This window comes from Giraffa tippelskirchi, chromosome 5, assembly GCF_054371585.1.
Source record: "Giraffa tippelskirchi isolate mGirTip1 chromosome 5, T2T-mGirTip1v1.2.pri, whole genome shotgun sequence".
Taxonomy (NCBI): domain Eukaryota; kingdom Metazoa; phylum Chordata; class Mammalia; order Artiodactyla; family Giraffidae; genus Giraffa; species Giraffa tippelskirchi.
Window position 1 is genome coordinate 128870900 of NC_137279.1, and position 20239 is coordinate 128891138.

Genomic DNA, 20239 nt, shown 5'->3' on the forward strand with positions numbered 1-20239 from the left:
CACGGAATTATGAAGAGTTTCAAAGTTTGACAACTGAAACGAGATTTTTAATTAAAAGTGGCCTTTTTATAAATCCTTATATCCAAGGATTTAGAGCTATACAAACTCTTGATTAAGCCTCAGAAGAAAGTTACCTATGACTTTGTGAGTCACTGGTTTGTTTCGTATCAACAGAGAAAGCTATATGAAGAATTAAAGTTGTAGTTTACTGAACAAGTGGAGGTTAACAACTGATGGGACTCTAGGTTATCCATCATCCTGTACTTCATTAAAAACCAGTAATTAACTTGGAATTTTAAATGGCCTTCCCAGTGTGGCTGTATTGCTTTGCTTACTGCACATTCCACTGGGGAGCATACAATGCAGCTCTTGCAACACCAGAAATCGCAGCATGGTCTGATCGATCCTTTCCTGAATAATCTGGGTGATATGTGCAAAGATCACATCAGGCATTTACCTTAAATGAAACAGCACAGACATCCCTTAACCTGACCATCAACACTAAGAAGCAGTAACTCTTGAGAGTTTTCTGAACTTGCAGAATCAGGCTGGTAGGCTGTTGTAAAATGACACTGAACAACACTCCTCATATTCAGTATAATTTTAAGTGAAAAAAATGCTGTGAGAATGTCTATGTGAATAAATGTCACCAGAAAGTGTGCTTCTCTATGGTTTGGGGTTGGAGGAAGGGACAGGAAGTGAAAAGCCACACTCTTCTGTATTATCAGATTTGAGAAATTACTAGGTTCATACAGAGTTCTGTTGCAGTAGGGAAACCTGTTCTGCTGATTACCACACATAAAGGTGATGAATATGCAGAGACTGACAAAAGATAATGCTGGGTTTAAAAGAAATTTTTTGACACTCTCTCATCCTTCAGAAGTTAGGGTGGGAAGGAGAAGGTAAGAGGGACATTTCTGTTAAAAGGAAGTACCTTCAATATTTACATGCACAAGCATGTTACTTTACCAATGAAACCAGAATAGAAATTACAGTACCTGACATTTCAGGGGCTTAGAAGCAAACAAAACCAAAAGTCTTTTGGGACAGATAAGGCAACTTTATTAATACTGGCCTGAGTAAGTGAGAAATCTGAAACATGAGGTCTAACTGCAGTCTTCTTTGATGAGGCTACACCACTTAGTTTCTTCAAATGTGACCTATCCAGCTAGTTTGCTTTTGACAGCTGATGTGGGCAGGGTAAGGGATTTATCCAGGGTCACACTGGTTAAGAACAGTGCTAAAAATGGACACCTTTTATCACAGAGGTATCTTGCTTATCTATCAAGTCTGGATACTCCTTCCTGCACTGCAGCAACAGTTGTCACTTTACCCTTACTATGTCTTCTTTAAGAAAATGAGTTGGGATTTTCCCTCCTCCTCTACATGAACAAGTGCTAAATGATCAAGGATGACCTCTGTCTGTGAAAACATACGCTCAAAACTGAAACAAAGGAGAGCTGTGACCAGTAAGGAACCCAATGGGTCAAAACGTCATCTATCTTCAGAAATCTGAGGGCTCACACAAACCCAAGGTATTTTACAAAACATCTCTCTCAGATATTAAAACAAATTTTTTTTAGTATAAAATTTCAAAAAGGATATCATCTGTATGTTCAGGGCTCATATTTAACATAACTCTTTTTCTACCTTGAGTGTTTTTTACTGGGGAGAAGGTAAATGATTATTCAACTCTGTCAGTGATTTCTCTAAAAACGTTTGTCTAATCTGTGACCCCCAGCCTCCTCCTTGAAGTAACACAATGGCCCCAAGGGCACAGGGAAAGAACAACAAAAAGAGTCAGCCTACGGAAGAGCTTTTCTTTTTCCATAAAATAACATGGACTGGGCCACGTGCAGAGGTAACTGCTTCATGGCACTTCCCTAAGCTGCTCTGGATGTTGTTTTTAAGTAAACAGTAAACATGGCTTTACTCTTGTTTGACAAGGAAACAAATGACAAGAGGTCAGAGCTCAGTTTAAAATTCAGATACTTTAAAATGGGAAGCTTTCTAAATTAGAGCAAATGAATTAGTTTCCCTTGAGGAATGCCAGTTGTTTTTCCCAGCTATTCCTTTTGTGGCAGGATCTCAGCCACTGAGTCAAACATAAGCAGCTACAGTGATTTCCAAGTTTGTAAAAAGAAACTTTTCTTTATGAAACTAACTTGTTGATCTTCCACCTTTCTGTGAAGTTACACCAAGTGTTAACTCCAAAGTGAGGCTCAAGTGACTTTCTTAAGGTCACGTAGTTAGTAAGAGATGAGCAAATAAGCCCCAGAAGTCCTCCCACAGGTCTACACTTCTAACCACCACACCACACAAGCTCACATGTCTGATTCATTTTAAGAACTGAGTAGACTTTATGATTTCAAAGGCCCACTTGTCTATGCTCTTCAAATAATTTTTGAAATCTGTCATTACAAAATAAAACATGCTAATGAAAAGAGACAATTCTATTGTTTCTAATTAATTCATCCTTTCTGTGATAGCTAAAAAGCATCTTCCAACATCATTAACTATTGAAGACTTTAGAAGAAACCTAGGAAATGCCTCTAAGCAACCAGATCCTGGCAGATAAAGCTAAATTAACTGATTTAGCCTATCTTTATCTAGCACACTAATAACTGCACTAGAATCAAGGATAGTGGTTGTCAATTCTGTCTGCACAAATTACAATCACTTGGGGAACTTAAAAATATATGTCCAGGCTCCATCCTACAACATTCAATTAAAATCTTTGAATCAGGTATTATACATTTTACACACACACACGGATTCCCTGGTGGCTCAGATGGTACAGAGTCTGCCTGCAATGTGGGAGACCCGGGTTTGATCCCTGGGTCGGGATGATCCACTGGAGAAGGAAATGGCAACCCACTCCAGTACTCTTGCCTGGAGAATCCCATGGATGAAGGATCCTGGGAGGCTACAGTCCATGGGGTGGCAAAGAGTCGGACACGACTGAGCAACTTCTTTCTTTCTATACATATACATATGTGTGTGTGTGTGTGTGTATACATAAAGTAACTTTTATTTTATTTTTTTGGCTATGCCATGAGGCTTGCAGGATATTAGTTCCCCAAGCAGGGATTAAACCTACACCTTCAGTAGTGAAAGTGTGGGGTCCTAGCCACTTTACCATCAGGGAATTCCCAAGTATTAGTAATTTTTAAACACTTTCTATGTGATTCTAAGGACAACCAGTGTTTAGAACCAATGTTGAATTTCTAAATTGACATAATCTGTGCAGTTCTGATCATTTGTTATACTTGTTATCTACACTGCTGGAAGAAACTAAATAGCAAAGAAAATGAGATCTTTATATAAATACCTCTACCAAAGTAGAAGATAATACAGTCCAAAAGAAGGGTCTCACCTATAGGAATTTGTAAAAGGAAGATATTATTTGTACCTCTGGGGGGTTAAGAAAGACTTCTAAGGAGGTAGTGACATTAGAAGTGGGTCTTGAAGGCTAGGACAGGCAAACATGAAAAGGAAAGGCATTTTAAGCATAGTCCACAAGGATACAAGCTAACAGAGAACACAGGGACACAAAAGAGAAATAAGGGGTAAGCAGGTTGGGGCTATATTAGGAGGGCCTTGAATTTCAAGCAAAATCACATGACAGGAAATGGGGTTGTCACTAGGTTTCTGAACAAAGGCCTGCCCTGATCAGAATTAAGCTTTAGTGAGATTACTTTTGTAGCTGGAGAAAGGATGGGCTAGTTTGAGGGAAGAGACACTTGGCCAGAGACCTGTTTAAGAAGGTTATGACGGCGGCAGTCTAGGCAAGTAATGAAAGCCTGATGTGGGTTGGCAGCAATGGAAAGGGAGAAAAACAACTGGGTATGAGAAATTACAAACGAAGGATTCAGCAACTGATTAGATATGGGAGATAAGGGCAAGAGAAGCACCAAAGCCAACTTCAGACTTCAATGCTGGGTAATTAGGAAGAGATGACCTAAATCTCAGATTTGAGAGAGTGAATTGCTTTAGTGATATCCAAATGGAGATCTCCCTTCCCCCAGATAAAATTTTGGTTTGCAACCTAGGAAAGATGTCAGAGCTGAAGATACAACTTTCGGGGAGGGACAAAAGAAACATTTCATTAGGACAACCAATTTTATTCCTAAGATGTCTACATTACCAGTTACCAATTATATTTGTCCTGATTTCTTGAACTAACCTTTCACCAGCACACTTCAGAATCTCTTGCATCCTTGTCTTAACTTTCCTATTCATCAAAACTACAACCTGAGATCAGTGCTACATACTTGTTTTCTCCACACCTACAACAGGATGGCTGAAAAGTACTGGAGGGTAGGAGTGTGGGAGGAAGAATGGAACTTCAAAAATTGATACCACTACAAATCCATGATATCTGGCCTCATCTGGGTTACTTGTCAGTTTTCTCTGGCACTTGGTTAAGTCCTTTTCTGGATACTCTCAATGACTGTAACCACTTTCTTTCACACCCTACTCAACCATCATCTCTTTAGTTTTAGAACCCAACATCATATTCACTGGAAACATCAACTTCATTAGAAAATGAAATTGTCAGGCATGATTTTAAAATCTCCCTTCTACTTACAAACTTACTTATAGCTACACTTGTGGTTTAGTCACTAAGTCCTGTCCAACTCTTTTGTGACCCCATGGACTGCAGCCCACCAGGCTCCTCTGTCCACGGGATTTATTCTTCACTTATTTTCTTCTGGCCTCAGAAGATAATGTATCTCTGTATTTGACCATGATCTCACTTCTTTGGTTATGGGCTTCCCAGGCAGCACTAATGGTATAAAGAACCCACCTGCCAATGCAGGAGACATGAGAGACATGGGTTCGTTTCCTGGGTCAGGAAGATCCCCTGGAGGAGGGCATGGCAACCCACTCCAGTATTCCTGCCTGGAGAATCCCATGGACAGAGGAGCCTGGTGGACTACAGTCCATAGGGTTGCAAAGACTTGGACACAACTGAAGTGACTTAGTGCACACTATTATATGAGCTTCCCTGGTGGCTCAGACGGCAAAGAATCTGCCTGCAATGCAGAAGACCCAGGTTCAATCCCTGGGTCGGGAAGATACCCTGCAGAAGGGAATGGCTACCACTCCAGTATTCTTGTCTGGAGAATTCCATGGACAGAGGAGCCTAGTGGGCTATATAGTTCATGGGGTCACAAAGAGTCAGACAAGACTGAGCAACTAACACTTTCACTTCTATGTGTCTCTTCTGGGACCCTTCCACCATTATGTCCACCCCCCAACTCTGCCCTCAGCTTCAGATTCTTGTTAAAATTCTTCTCTGTACCCTACAAACATACTTATTTTATCCAAAACAGACTGTAACTGTTGAATTTCTTTCCTACTCTTATCATCAATTTTCTCAAAAGAGAAACCTACATTTGCTAACTCCACTTCCTCTTGTTAACCTGGGATACTGAGTTTCATAAGATTCTTCAAAATTACATAAAATTTTTTTCTTTTCAAATGTGTATTTTCTTTCCCTTTGGGGAAAGAATACATAACTTTATTCCTACTTTCAATGTGTTAATGTATCTCTTAATCAATAACGTGAGTTGTAGAGGGTTAGTGGCATTTAGTTTTAGGCAGCTTGAGGAATTTTGGAGCATGTGGAAGTTGTATGAGTTAGTGTTTTGGATGAGCAACATACTTCTCTGCACTGAAACCACAGGAATACGTGGCAGCTGCTTTATTCTTATGAAACATTTTTGCAGTGTAGCTGATTTGTCATGCACTGCAATGGAAAACCTCCATGTGACAAACAGCATCATAACGTGGAGAACTGAAAAACTCATTAGAAAGAAAATCAGTAAATAAAATTGTACAATTCAGTTACTATAACATGATTTCACCTCCACAGAAATTATGGGTGTTCAAGCAGTTTGTAGCGGTTTCCTGAGTACTTTTGCTCCAATGTGATTTTCAGTATTAAGCTTTATGTATTTTGATATGTCTTGTCTTTTAAGGCAGAGTATACCTGAGCTTAAAAAGCAGACATTCCTTTGCCAACAAAGGTCTGTCTAGTCAAAGCTATGGTTTTTCCAGTAGTCATGTATGGATGTGAGAGTTGGACCATAAAGAAAGCTGAGTGCCGAAGAATTGATGCTTTTGAACTGTGGTGTTTGAGAAGACTCTTGAGAGTCTCTTGGACTGCAAGGAGATCAAAGCAGTCAATCCTAAAGGAAATCAGTACTGAGTCACTGGAAGGACTGATGCTGAAGCTGAAGCTCCACTACTTTGGCTACCTGATGTGAAGAACTGACTCTCTGGAAAAGACCGAAGGCAGGAGGAGAAGGGGATGTCAGAGGATGAGATGGTTGGATGGCATTACTGACTTGATGGACGTGAGTTTGAGCAAGCTCCAGCTGTTGTTGATGGACAGGGAAGCCTGGCATGCTACAGTCCATGGGATTGCAAAGAGTCAGACACAACTGAGCGATTGAACTGAATTGATACCCAAGCTGTACCAGAATGACAAAGAGAAACTCATACTGCTCACTGAAAAATAGGACTACACAAATAGCAATAGTGAGAACTAGAAAATAGTACTCCGCCTTTTACTCCAAGCTGTACCAGAATGACAAAGAGAAACTCATACTGCTCACTGAAAAATAGGACTACACAGATAGCAATAGTGAGAACTAGAAAATAGTACTCCGCCTTTTACCCTTTGGCCTTTATAATCTGTTCTAAAACTTTGCAAAAATATCAATATTTAAACTAGGAATAAATCAGAAGCATTTTAATTTTGCCTGCAAGAATCATATGACTTTACTGTTACTGTTAACTAGAACTATCAGAATGAGAAAAGTCAGAGGCAGGAAGAATATTAAAAAGGTGTTAACTCTCTATAATACACAATCTAAACGGAAGTGTTTAAAGACAACAGAGAAAAAACACCCCGGGCAATTAGGTTTCTTGAATTAAACAAGCACTCAATATACCTGGGAATGAAATTTTTTCCCCTTATAATTTTCATGCAAGTTTGTAAGACTAGTTAATAAAAACATATTCAGTAAGACTAGTTAAAGAAGAGCCTGCCTCTAGAGTGAATTTTTCCATTAAGATCCATTAATATTTGATAAATGCTTCCAATTCAATGAACAAATACCAACATGTAAAACATTTGAAGAATTCTCCAGAAATGTGTCTGTGATGCACCAGATAAATAAAAAGATTTAGTGCTATATCTACATACTTGGTGATTAACTGCTCTATAACCAGTTCTTCTATTTATCAGTCCACAGAACATGAAAGAATAAGTCCATCGAAATCAGAGAAAAGCAATATTTGAAGTATCAAGTATTTAAATCAAAGACATTAAAAATTAAAATGCTTATTAATTTTATAATTGTATGAGTTAAAAGATAATCTCCCAGTCAGATGTCTAGTTTTTTCATTAATTTTTAAAAGGTTTTATAAATATCTATTTGCAAAAAAGCTATGCTAGGTTTGGTTAAAAGTAGCAACTGTTTTTAGGCTACTTACATCCTTATCAGACAATATCCAACTTGGAAAATATGAATCATTACCAAGACAAAGGTTACAGTCCTTCTTTTAACTCATGATAGTAAGCAACTATTTTCATTTTTTCCTGTGCAATTTTACCAGTGCTACCAATTCTATTTTGAAGTTCATAATATCAACAATAATTTAATCAAGTTTTCCTTGTCCAAACTCAGTGTTTACTAAGTGCTAGACTGAGTGCTTGGCCCTAGGGAGACAAAAGTAATCCAGATAATGTGCTTGGTTGCATGGAGATTGTTTTGGTAAGAAAACAGTTTCAAATCTGCCTCACTTACTGTAGTCATCTTTATTGGTTTAGTGTTGTTTATACATTGCTCAAACACAATTTTTGGATGACTGGAAAGTCTCTTATTCTTATGTAGAAACTGTGTATGTGTATATATTTTTTGGTGAAATATGTGTGTGTGTCCCTAAGACTGACTTGTGGATTATAAAAGACGAGAAGGCAAAGAAGGTAAAAAGCACAAAATATGAAAGAAAAAAGAAAGTTAGACACCAGAATTAAACATAGTGGCTGTATAGATCAAACTTAGAAATGCTGCCCTAAGTTAATTTTCCTAAAGCATATCACTAACATGTAGTGGAGGGGGATAAGAATTAACTAGAACAAGTAATGAAATGATAATAAGATGGGTTTCTGGAAGAGACAATATACAAGATTTGGTTCATTCACTTCTGAAATTAAGGATAAGAGGCAAAATGTTACCAAACGACACTGACATTCAAGGCAAGGAGAAACATGTGAAGGAAAGCAGAAAAGATGAAAACACTGGGAATGTCATAAAAGGCATATTTGCCTATTACTTTTTCTAGGAAAAGTAATATTTGCCTATTACTTCATCAGTGTAAGAATTCTTCATCAGTTACACTGTTTTTTCAATACTCCCAATCCTGCCTGCCTGACATTTCCTCCTTTGTTGCCAAATGTTCAAGCCTCCATTATTCTGAAAAGTGTTCTGAAGATTTACCATATCCTATTGGATTATAATCCCTCTCTCCTTTCCTCTTATACCAACCATATGAAGAGTGGTCAACGTTTGCTGTGTCTAGTATCTTTATAACTGTATACTAGCGCAGCCCTTGCAATCAGGTCTCTATCATCATTCTATGTAAACTGCTTCCTGGAAGGTCACCCACAACTACAACTGACCAAACCATAGTGTTTAATTCAGTCCTTGTTTTTGTTCAGCAAAGGATAACTGCTTGATTTTTCAGGAAGGTAGTTAACACCTCTTTCTTGAACCTCAAACCCGCTTTGGATTCCTTGTCAGTGTTCTCTTCCTAAGGAACACTGGGCAGTGGAAAGTGCACACATTTTGAAATCAAATTCCCAGATGTGACCCTGGACAAAGTGCTTGTCCTCCTAGTCTCTTTGGAAGTGGGACACCACCAACCTCACTGAATTGTGAGGATCAAATGAAATAATGTAAAGAATCTAGCATGATTACACACAGCTGGTGTTCAAAAAATTATTTGTTCTTCCCCCTTTCTGCTTTCTTCTGTATTGCTCAGGCAGCCTTGGCATAGATGCCGCTCTGTTCCACTGCATTTAATACTCTACCTCTGCCTTTCACTCATCTCAATAATGACTATGATTTTTCTTACCATTTGGTAGCTTCTATTCCACCTTTTCAACTGCCTTAACCCTAAATCTTTTTAATACACTGTCTAGGTTTGTCATAGCTTTCCTTCCAAGGAGCAAGTGCCTTTTTATTTTCACAGCTGCAGTCACCATCTGCAGTGATTTTGGAGCCCAAGAAGATAAAGTGTCACTGTTTTTATTTTCCCCCATCTATTTGCCATGAATTGATGGGACCAGATGTCATGATCTTTGTTTTTCGAATGTTGAGTTTTAAGCCAGCTTTTTAACTCTCCTCTTTGGCCCTCATCAAGAGGCTCTTTAGCCCTCATCAAGAGGCTCTTTAGTTCCTCTTCACTTTCTGCCATTGGAGTGGTATCGTTTGCATATCTGAGGTTGTTGATATTTCTCCTGGCAATCTTGATTCCAGCTTGTGATTCATCCAGCCTGGCATTTCGCATGATGTACTCTGCATAGAAGTTAGTAAGCTGGGTGATATATACAGACATGACATACTCCTTTCCCAGTTTTGAACCAGTCCGTTGTTCTATGTCCAGTTCTAACTGTTGCTTCTTACTTGCATACACGTTTATCAGGAGGCAGATAAGGTGGTCTGGTATTCTGTCTCTTTAATTTTCCAGTTTGTTGTGATCTACACAAAGACTTTATTTAGTGTAGTCAACAAAGCAGGAATAGATTTTTTTCTGAAATTCCCTTGCTTTTTCTATGATCCAACAGATGTTGGCAATTTGGTCTCTGGTTCCTTTGATCTTTCTAAATCCAGCTTGAAGATCAGGAAGTTCTCAGTTCACTGTTGAAGCCTAGCTTGAAGGATTTCAAGCATAAACTTGCTGGCACATGAGATGGGTGTAACTGTGTGGTAGTTTGAACATTCTTTGGCATTACCTTTCTTTGGGATTGGAATGAAAACTGACCTTTTCCAATCCTGTGGCCACTGCTGAGTTTTCCAAATTTGCTGGCATATTGAATACATCATTGTTAACAGGATCACCTTGTAGGATTTGAAATAGCTCAGCTCGGAATTCCATCACCTCCATTAGCTTTGTTTGTAGCAATGCTTCCAAAGGCCCACTTGACTTCACACTCTAGGATGTCTGGCTTTAGGTGAGTGACCATTAATTACCATCATAGTTACCCGGATCATTAAGACCTTTTTTGTACAGTTCTCCTGTGTATTCTTCCCACTTCTTCTTAATCTTTTCTGCTTCTGTCAGGTCCTTGCCAGTTCTGTCCTTTATTATGCCCATCTTTCATGAAATGTTCTCTTGGTATCTCCAATTTTCTCAAATAGACCTCTAGCCTTTCCCATTCTAGTGTTTTCCTCTATTTCTTTGCATTGTTCACTTAAGAAGGCTTTTTTATCTCTCCTTGCTATTCTCTGGAACTCTGCATTCAGTTGGGAGGTGTATCTTTCCCTTTCTCCTTTGCCTCTAGCTTCTCTTCTTTTCTCAGCTATTTGTAAGGCCTCCTCAGACAACCATTTCGCCTTTTTGCATTTCTTTTTCTTGAGGATGGCTTTGGTCACTGCCTCCTGTACCGTGTTATGAACCTCTGTTCATAGTTCATCAGGCACTCTGTCTACCAGATCTAGTCCCTTGAATCTATTTGTCACCTCCACTGTATAATCAATCGTAAGGGATTTGATTTAGGTCATACCTGAATGGTCTAGTGGTTTTTCCTACTTTCTTCAATTTAAGCCTGAATTTTGCAATAAGGAACTCATGATCTGAGCCACAGTCAGCAGACCGTATAGAGCTTCTCCATCTTTGGCTGCAAAGAACATATCAGTCTGATTTTGATATTGACCATCCGGTGATGTTCATGTGTAGAGTCGTCTTTTTTTTAAATTTTAAATTTATTTTTTAATTGAAGGATAATTGCTTTACATAGAGTCATCTCTTGTGTTTCTGGAAGAGGGTGTTTGCTATGACCAGTGTGTTCTTTTGGCAAAACTCTGTTAGCCTTTGCCCTGCTTCATTCTGCACAAACCTAGACAGCATATTATAAAGCAGACATATCCTTTTGTCAACAAAAGTCCGTATAGTCAAAGCTATGGTTTTTCCGGTAGTCATGTATGGACGTGACAGTTGGACCATAAAGAAGGCTGAGTGCCAAAGAATTGATGCTTTCGCATTCTGGTGCAGGAGAAGCCTTTTAAGAGTCCCTTGGACTGCAAGAAGATCAAACCAGTCAATCCTGAAGGAAATCAACCCTGATTCACTGGAAGGACTGATGCTGAGGCTCCAATACTTTGGCCATCTGACGTGAAAAGCCGATTCACCGGAAAAGGCCCTGATGCTGGGGAAGATTAAAGGCAGGAGGAGAAGGGGGCAACAAAGGATGGGATGTTTGGACGGTATCACCAACTCAATGGACACGAGTTTGAGCAAACTCCAGGAGATAGTGAAGGACAGGGAAACCTGCCATGCTGCAGTCCATGGGGTCGCAAAGAGTCGGACATGACTTAACAACTGGACAATAACCACCACCTTAAATATGCCTGTATAGGAATAGTCTCAGTGCTTGGACCTGGAGAAGGAAACGGCAACCCACTCCAGTATTCTTGCCTGGAGAATCCCAGGGACGGCGGAGCCTGGTGGGCTGCCGTCTATGGGGTCGCACAGAGTCGGACACGACTGAAGCGACTTAGCAGCAGCAGCAGCAGTGCTTGGACAACAGGTTAAATCAAATCTAGTAGCTCCTTCCATCAGTTCCTCATACTCTCTTCTCTAAATGAACCAGTATTTTTCTCAGTTATCTGTCTTAATTTTGTGAAATCATGTTTGTCCCCCCTTTATCTCCACTGCTAAACTTTGTATCTGGAGCTGCAATGTCTCTTATCATCTGTGTCTCTCATTTCATTTTCATTGTAATCATTTTATTTCACTGACTCAGTGTTCTTTGGTTAACTAGGCTGTTACTAGTGGAGGACTTGAGAAAATCAATTTCATAAATACTATGGGCAAGAACCAGAATGCAAGGGATCAATGAAAAGCACTGGGATCACTGACAGCAGACTAGCTCCTTCAAGAAGTTCGGCAAGTGAAAAGATGATAGTCTGGGAAGCTCAGCAAGGTTATGGAGAAAGGATAGGTGTTTCTTCTTTTCTGTTTTTTAAACTTTAAAAAATGAATAAGCAGTTGTAGGCAGGAGGGAAGCACTTGGGAGGCAGCAAGGAAAGAGTCAACAAAAAGAAATGACTGCTTCCTAATAATTCATTCTTTCATTCACTGTTAGGTATTTATTTTAAATTTGTGATGCTAAAGTGCAAGGTATATAATGGTGCATAAAATCAGACATAGAAATCTTCAAGTTTTTTTTTTTTGGCTGTGCATGTAGCATGTAGGATCTCAATTCCCTGACCAGGGATCTAACTCACACATCCCCTGCATTGGAAGTGGGGAGTCTTAATACTGGACTGCCAGGGAAGTCCTAAAATCTTCAAGTTGAGTGAGACAGATATTAATCAAGTAATCATACAATATAAAACTGAAAACAGGGCAAGTGCTAGGAAAGATAAGTACATGGTGTTATGGCCTATTATAAAGTGTTTTGATCTAGTCAGGGAAGTTCAGGAAACGTTTTTTGAGAACTTCCTAAAGTTCTGAAAGATGAGGGGGGATTAACCAAAGGAATACGAGTGGAAGAAAATTCTGGATAAAGGGAACAACCTGGGTCCTATGGTGAGAGAAAAGATGATGAGAAGGGCTGGAGTGGTAGGAATGAGGAGAACAAGGTAGGGTGGTGTAACCTAAGGCTGAACCACACAGGGCCACAATAAGAGCAAGTGGAAGCCATGGAAGGACTGGTGTAAGGTGGAAGACAGGATCAGATGTGACTCCAGTAAGACTGAATCTTCCTAAAGCACTGGCTTCAGGGTGGTCCTCTCTGCTCAAAACTTCAGTGACTTTCACTTATTTCCACTAAAATAAGTTTTCTTGCTGTTAAAGGCTCTATCTCTACAATACACCTAACTTTCCAACCACGCTTTCCAGTTCCAGTTATCTTTACTCGTCACTACATCTCTTCTCTTTGCTTTTTTCATCATACAGGTACTTCCTAGAATGCTCTCAACATTCCATTTCCATTTCTTTAAACCCTTTCTCTTTTTGGGGCCCATCACAAATCCCATTTCTGTGAAATCTTTTTTAATCTTCCTAGTAGAGCTATTTTGCTTCTTTGAAGTCCCACGACAGTCTGTGTTTCTTTCTTGCCTGTAGTTACCTGTGAACATACAGTTCTCCCCCTTTCCTCAGTAGTCTTGGAAGGCAGGGTCTTTGTCTTATCTCTGTATTCCCCACAATCTTACTGATAGCAGCTGCTCAATAAACATTTTAAAGTCATATTTCTAATATTTGAAAACATTACCATTATTGTGTAGACGCCAGCATCACACAGATTCATAGTTCTGATGGTGTAGCAAAGTGTGAGTCTCATCCTTCCTGGTATAACGTGGGCTCTTCTTATGCTGGTTTTTATGGCATGATATTAAAAACATGAAGAAAAAAAAAGTCCTAACAAACTTTTTAGACTAAAAATTAGGGCAACAGGCAAGGTAGCTTATCAATCCTTTAGCTAACAATCAGATGGTACTATCTGAGATGAAACACAGATTACCATACCTAGTTCAAAGAAGTTCTATCAATGAATGGTTGGAATCAATGAAAGAAAAAAAAAAGGCATTATTCTAGAGCTACTTTTAAAAATGTCCATAAATGTGATCTGAACAAAGAATCGGAAACAATTTGAAATTTAAAGAAATCAACTTACACATTCTACTTTGCTCTTCACCACCTTTAGTATAATGCTGAGGTACTAAATCACTTCACTGATTAGCATCCAGAGCAGCTTCCTCATCTTTGATGTGGAGAGCAATATAATGTCAGCAAGGTCTACAGTAGAAAGAGACTAAAGGAATCTTGGGGGTATTCATCCCATTTACTTAAATGAGCACTCTGTAATCTTTCCACAGAAGGAATGGCTAGCAGTATTATTTAATGTATTTCTTGCCAAGCTTAAGGACTAAGATACCAAACAAAGCAGTAACATTTGGACAGTGTCACCATGACTATCAGCAGAGTTACACTGTTTCCTATGCTAAAATAATCATCTTCATTGTCTCCTTCAGTAGCCTTTGACATACTGCATTGAAACAGTTTCTTACTTATAAGATGTCATAGTTGAATTCACACTGCCAAGTTAATTTAACCAGGATTTAGTCCCCCTCTTATTACTAACAAGACCAAAAAAATGCACAATGAAGTTAAGAAACTTGTGAAAGGCTGAACTGCTAATGCAAGGGGAAAAATAAGATATAATCCAGAATGAGACTGAACTTCGGGTTTTTAAGAGACCCTTGCATAGTTAAAGGTGGTCTTTGTGGTAAGAGTATTACATTTACAAAAATATAATACTTAATAATAATTTACATAAATTTAATTGCATCCAAGGCACAAATCTAAAGTCTCAAAATTTGAAAAACCAAGAGGCATGTGAGGCTATCACTATTAAGGACTTCTAAAAGAAGAACATACCATGAAGCAGTATATTATTATGAACTTTCTATTTCAGAACTATTATCTAGAAAACTGAGATAAAAACTTTGTTATATAAGACCATGATAGCCAAATAAAATAAAATGTTTTTCTTCTAACAGATGGTTTATGTCCTGATAATGTTTGCATTTAATGCTTTGGGATTACCTATTAATAAGGAAGCAGGGATGCTTTCCATTGATATTTCTAATTCAAAAGAAACAAGTTCTTTGTAGCTCACTTAGTAGTGATATATTACACGTTGGTTTGCTTAAAGGGCTGGGCTATCGTGAGTTTAAACTTTATATCTAAATCCTGTTTGTGACAGCTCTATAGAGCAGCTTTGGAGATGTGTTAGAAAAACTTTTCTTCATAATTATTGCTATGAAACAATTCTCTCAGAATAGTGGCCACAACTTTTTCAGTGCTGTAAGACAGAAATGGAACCAACCAGCGGTGTCCACAATGATTATCACACTCTTACGGTACAGAACCCTGAGGCTAGGGATAACAGTGCCCTTAATTAAGCCTCATACTTCCTGGTCTCCCCTGGCTATGCTCTCAGTGCACTCAGTCAGCCTGTGAAGATGTCAAGAGCAGGTAGGGAGGGAGACTGACTTCTCAAGTCGAGGTGTGACTGGTAAGGGCCAAGTGCTGCCTGCTACCAGCTGTCCGCACTGCTGTTACTGTGCTGCTTGGGAAGGGGAGGCTGGGGAGACATCTTTTTGCTGAAGACCCTTGGTGACTTTAATATATATTCTGGCCCAAGGTTGGGGACTCTTAGCTACTTATGGACTAAAAAAACCAACATTATAAAATTGCCAAAAATTTGAGGAATTCTCCGGGAAAAAAAAAATCAGTGAAGAAAGTAGGCTTTGGTTAAAAATTTAAAGAAGTACTATTTTTCCTTTAGAAAATATCTGGGTTCCCACACAGCCTGGTGGCTGAGGATAAAGTTACTTCAATTAAAAAATATTATATTTTTCTTATAAGTCAGCCATAAGTATGGGGGCTTAGGAATAATCTAATTATTATTTAATACTCAGTAAATAGGTACTTTACTTAAACTTCACAATGATGTGTGTGTGAGGGGGCTCATTTTGCATATGTAGTAGAAATTCATAGAACATAAAAAATTGATGTTATAGGTCCATGAAGGTCTAAATTTAATCAGAACAAGCATATTTAAAGTTTGGAAAACTACAAACATAAGCCTGGTGGAGCTGCTGGGTATGAGGCAGTTCAATCTATGGAATCTTCACAAAGTGCCCGTGGAAGTTTAAAACAGTGCAGTTATTGTGGAAGACAGTTCGGCAGTTCCTCAGATAAACTCAGAGTTATCACATGACCCACTAATTCCACTAAGAGAATCGAAAACTTAGGTTCTCACAAAAACTTACACACAAATGTTCATAAGAACCAAAGAATGGAAATAACCCAGATGTCCATTAACTGATAAACGGATAAATAAAATGTGGTATATCCATACAATGGAATATTACTCAGCCACAAAAAGGAACGGAGTACTGTTACATGCTACAACATGAAATGAACCTAGAATACGTTAAGTGAGAGAAGCCAGACACAAAAGCCACATATTATATGATTCCATTCATATGAAATGTTCAGAATAGGTAAATCCATAGAGACAAAAAGTAAGATTAGTGATTGCCAAGGGATGGAGGAAGGGAAAACTGGGACTAAGGTAATGGATATGAAGATAATTTTGGGGATGATGAAGTGTTCTGGAATGAGACAGTGGTGACAGTTGCTGTATACTCACAGCACACTGTTGTATACTCACGCTCACTCACAAAACAGTGAGTATACTAAAAACCAGTGAACTGTACATTTTAAAATAGTACATTTTGTTATATGAACTATATCTCAATAAAATTCAATTAAATATAAAATCTGTAATTATAAGGAAACAAAATTATTTCAGTGATCTGCTATTATGGTCTCAAATACTGAGAACTAAATTGGGAATATTAAGAGAAAGACTTTGGAATACTTCTGAGAACCAATAAATTTCTAAGGAACCATATCTTCATTTTTCATGGTGTGCTCACAAATTTCTCTAAGGAAATTAGTGATGGGCGCACTATAAAAAACAATCTGCTGAAGCAAAAAGCTGTAGTCACATCTTTCTGTTCATGCCTAGTACCCTAGGGAAGTGACTCTCCTGAGTGTCTATCTGTATGATGGTTACCTAAAGTGGCTGCCCATGTCCAGTGAAGGCTTTTGTTTAGTGATCATGGTCAAGTTGAGCTTATTTAAATACCATTTCCCAGGACTTACATGCTACTCCCAGAACGACGGGAATACTCAAAGCTTTTAGGGGGAATAAACTATTGCGTGGTCTGTGTCTAGGAAGTGGGCCACAGTTCACTGGAAACAGACAGTTCAGATAAATAAAATGAAAGCAGACATTTTTGGAGATGATCTTGAAAGCTTTCCATTAGAGAACATCAAGGGCATAAAACTAGGAATAGCATATATCCATGTTAGACTACCACAAGTCACTTTCTACCCTCCATTCTTTCTAAGTAGTACAATGTAACTAAGTATTTACTTACTTCTTCCTTCAGTAAACAACCAAATCATTCCCATGGAACACAATAACACCTCTCTCTAGCTATGCACTAAGAGACATTTGACTCCTATGCCACAGTTAGCTACAGATCGTCACATTACATAAGCAGTGGCCTTTCTACAAAGGTTCCACATTAAACTCTGGTGAAAAAAAATTACATTTTAGATACAAGAAGTTATTCAAGAAACTGATTCCCACTTCTGGCATGAGTGCTGCACATAAAGGAACTCAAGCCAATCAATTTGTTTCTTCATAGCCTCCTATACTGTTTCTTTTTGGCTGCCAGACTTAGTCTGGACTCTTCCCTAGATTTCTCAGCTTTCCTAACATTTGCATGTTACAGGCTCAAGTATAATGACAGAGGTCAAAGAAGACTGGGAAGACTAAGACCAAAGGGAAGAGAGGAAGGAGGAAAAGGACTGAGGTGAGGGGGTGTGTCCTACAGCTATAAAATCTCAAAATACCAGTCAAAATCTTCTCAAAGAAACTACTCTGAAAACCATGACCATGATAAACAGTGATTCTTCAGTTTCTGTTTCCCTATACTGACGACAGATGAGAATTATGAGGAATATAAAAACCAATACATGATACACTATGAGAAGGCATCAGAAAACCAACACACTTTAGTGTAATTTATTGTGCTGGCTCAGATAGTAAAGAGTCTGCCTGCAGTGCGGGAGACCCAGGTTTGATCCCTGGGTTGGGAAGATGCCCTGGAGAAGGAAATGGCAACTCACTCCAGTATTCTTGCCTGGAAAATCCCATGGATGGAGAAGCCTGGCAGGCTACAGTCCAAGGGGTCGCAAAGAGTCTGACATACCTGAGTGACTTCACCTATTGTGCTTTCTAATCTGATGTATAAACAACACTGAAATATACAAATACATTAACAAGTTTTACACTATAGCACATTTAGGTACTAAAACATTTACAGGAGACTATATACTTATATACATTTTTATGAAAATCTTGCATCAGGACTGTGGAAAGAGGCTAATATCTTTACTAGAGCATACTGATGTGAGAAAATCAGATTCAACTTCGTATTATTCAACATATAATCTTAAATCATGAAGTACTAATAAAGTTCAACAAAGACAAAGTTATTATAGCTAAGAGCTTAAGCAATAACACCAACTACCAGGTTACTTTATTGCATTTCTAATCAGTTATTTAAAAAAAAAGTTAGTGTTAATCATCACTGTAAGTTCTGCTATGTGTAAGGAGTTCTTGAGAACTTATCTTTGTTAATTGTAACATTTATTAAATAAGAATGTGAATAGCAAAGGCACATTAATTCCTTCATTGTTAAATAAATGTATACTGCCTAAGCTTAAAAAGGTTTTTCAGTGTGCTTTTGCTAAGGGTTTAGGTTTGAATACATAGTATAAATATCAATAAATGTTGCAGTCACATGGGCCATTCCATTCCTCACTGTGGAATTAGTGGGAAATCTAAATGAACAGAGTATCAACTGATCAAGAATATCAATTTGATTTCATCAATTTCTTTGAGATTATATGGGTATAAAATTCCCATCAGTGCACACTGATAAAGTACAGATTGTGATTCAAATTTTTAAAATGTTAATGTCTGTGAAAGTTCAAGGGAAGTTACCAGGAAAAGATGGTTTGCTACAGACACATCTTACTGATTCTTAAGAAAACAGATGTGAAAATTCAGGACCCAGCTTTCCTGTCCAGACTATGTTTTGCTTAAAATGTTGATTTTCCCTTCTAACAAGAGTTAGATTTGAGCCATTTATTTTACTAATTACATGTGTATAGGTATCCTTTTCTAAGTGCTTCTCATGAGGAATTTTGAAAACAGCTTTCATGCATTAAACTAATGCTAAAAATAATAAAAATTTGCAATATTCACAAAGAATAGTACCATTGTTATAATACTACTAAACATATTATCTTACTATATTCATCTTCAGTGTCTACAACTACCATTCAGGACGCCCTTCCTAGCTATTAAGACTTATAAGAAGTTCACTTAATATGTATTTCAGAAATGTCTACAATGACTTTAAAAATTCCATTGGCAATTTGAGAGTAGATGCAAAGATTTTCTGAATCATAGGATAATTAAATGAAAAAAAGGTAAATCCCATGTATGCCTATGCTCAATCTTAGTGGCAATAAATTAAAAGACTGAATGATGAGTTACTATTTTGCAAATATGTGTTTACCTTCTTTCTTTTTATAGGTACATGCCTCTTGGAATATGTGAAGTCTCCATATTTTCCCTGGATTTAAGGTTGTTTATCTAATGCTAGCCCTCATACCTGCTTTTTCTTTCCCCAATGACAATAACGTCTTCCCAAAAAAGCAACTGTGGGGCTTTCCTGGTGACTCAGTGGTAAACAGTCCACCTGCCAATGCAGGAGACGTGGGTTCGATTCCTGATCCAGGAAGATCCCATATGCCACAGAACAACTAAGCCCGAGTGTCACAACTACTAAGCCTGTACTTGTCAACAAGAGAAGCCACTGCAATGAAAAGCCTACACACTGCAACTAGAGAGTAGCCCATTCGCCACAACTAGAGAAAAGCCTGCTGCAACAAAAACCCAGCACAGCCAAAAATAAACTTGTTGTATAAAAAAAGTGTGAACTGGAAGCAGAAGGAAAGAAGAGTGCAAATATAAATTAAAGTATAATTACACTTTACAGAAGCCAGTGGGATGAGTTTTAATATGATAGATGTGTATTTTCATTTTACTCCCATCTCATATGGTAATATTTACTGTAAAATGATGACAAAAGGACAGGCTAAGAAGGAAAAGGGCTATCAACTGAGCCATCGATTCCCTAGGGGGCAGAAATATGAACAGCTAAAGGGAATTTGCTGAGAAATGAGGAAGTAACAAATAAAATAGTATGGATACAGAAGTCTTAAGAGAACAAATGACAAAAAAATAAGGAGATTCATTTCACCAGTCAGAATGGCT

The 20239-nt window shown here is 38.2% G+C and overlaps 1 protein-coding gene and 2 long non-coding RNA genes across 10 annotated transcripts in view; 2 read left to right on the forward strand and 1 right to left on the reverse strand.

Annotated features, from left to right (window-relative positions):
- Positions 1-20239, reverse strand: part of RPAP2 (RNA polymerase II associated protein 2) — a 121572-nt gene that overhangs the window by 42015 nt on the left and 59318 nt on the right. The window lies entirely within an intron of this gene.
- Positions 4764-8035, forward strand: LOC145504934 (uncharacterized). The gene is made up of 2 exons (XR_014052600.1): positions 4764-4934; positions 5154-8035. It is a non-coding gene; the product is annotated as an uncharacterized LOC145504934 (long non-coding RNA).
- On the forward strand, positions 10985-13659 carry LOC145504933 (uncharacterized). The gene is made up of 2 exons (XR_014052599.1): positions 10985-12935; positions 13026-13659. It is a non-coding gene; the product is annotated as an uncharacterized LOC145504933 (long non-coding RNA).